This window comes from Aptenodytes forsteri, unplaced genomic scaffold, assembly GCF_000699145.1.
Source record: "Aptenodytes forsteri isolate BGI_AS27 unplaced genomic scaffold, ASM69914v1 Scaffold46, whole genome shotgun sequence".
In the NCBI taxonomy this organism is placed as follows: domain Eukaryota; kingdom Metazoa; phylum Chordata; class Aves; order Sphenisciformes; family Spheniscidae; genus Aptenodytes; species Aptenodytes forsteri.
This window is the reverse complement of record NW_008794774.1, coordinates 764,067-765,422: the sequence shown is the minus strand read 5'-3', so window position 1 is coordinate 765,422 and position 1,356 is coordinate 764,067.

The following is a 1,356-nucleotide window of genomic DNA, read 5'->3' as shown; positions in this document are numbered from 1 at the left end:
AGGGGGTGCAAGCGTTGCGTGCGGCAGCTGGGGATGGGCGGCGGTTAGCGTCGTTAACGGTCGCCAGGGGCAAGGCGGGGCTGCTGGGGCGCAGGTAGTGTCGGCGGGCTCTGCCGCTGACTGCCAGCCGGGTAGGCCAGGCTTGGCCCGGGCTGCCCGCCCCTCCAGCGGGAGGGTGAGTGGTATCTTTGGGGGAGCTGGACATGGAGGGAGGTGGGGAAAGAGAGGTGTAGGTACCTCCTCCGCGGGTCTCCGGCCATGCATGCTCTGTTGCCTCTGTGGCCCTGCCTCTCTTGTCCCAGCCGCCCCTGAGCGATGTGTGCTTTTGAACGGAGAGCTGCCGCTGCCTTCCACCGGCCGCGGCACCTACCGAGAAACACGTGAGGGAAGCACAAGCCCTAAGCTTGCGAACAAAGTCGGTCTGTTAACCTCAACGGTACGTGACAGGCAAGACCTGTCTGGTTCGTAGGAATGGTGGATCTGTCAGGGCAAGCCGCTAGGTCGACTTCGTTATCCTAATCTCCTTTACACGGTCATGTTCCTTATCAGTCAGTACTGCTATATGAAAGTGATATTGTTTCCAAATCTTTAATGTTGCTTTTGGTGACTAAGCTCCACAATACTGTATGTCGTGCATTTACTTTCTAAAGTGCCATGGTACAGTGTAATTTTGATTGTTCAGGTTGCTGCTGAAATAAATCAGTCTTTCTTTTAACTGTGTGATATGCATTGATTTTTCTTATTAATCAGTAGTCTCTGTTTATCTTTCATTTTAGCTTCAGGTTGCTATGTTCAAGAAAGTAGTGAAAAATGACCAAAAGATAACTAAAGGACAAGTCCTTTTTAGATGTGCTTCTTCAAGCCTTTACACTTGAATTTATCTTTAAGTACTAAAGACTTTTTTCAGTACTAATGGCACCTGCAAATACAGGATTTTTTTTTTTTAAAGGAACATATCTAATGCTATAACTTTGCTGTGCTCAGAGACTTTCATGTTGTTTTGTCATTTGGACACAGTACTATACATTAAATGATAGTAGTACTGTGCATACTATGTCTTCAGTCCCAAGAAAACTCATGCAACTGTATCTTTAAATATCTCTGTATGGCACCACTATGTCCAGCAATGTCTACAATGAGTCATCCTTATCTGCCTAACAAATTTTGTTTCACTGAATATAAGTAGGAGAAACAAAGGAAGTCAGCTGCCTTCTTCCTCAAGCCTTTGGGGGGATGAAGAAAATGTTAATTTAATGCTTACGGGAAAACGGTGCAGTTGAATGCAGTTTCTCATTCAGTTTGTTCTCTGCTCGATTCAGTTGCAAAGTGCAAAAGATTGATGACTTAGGATTGTTT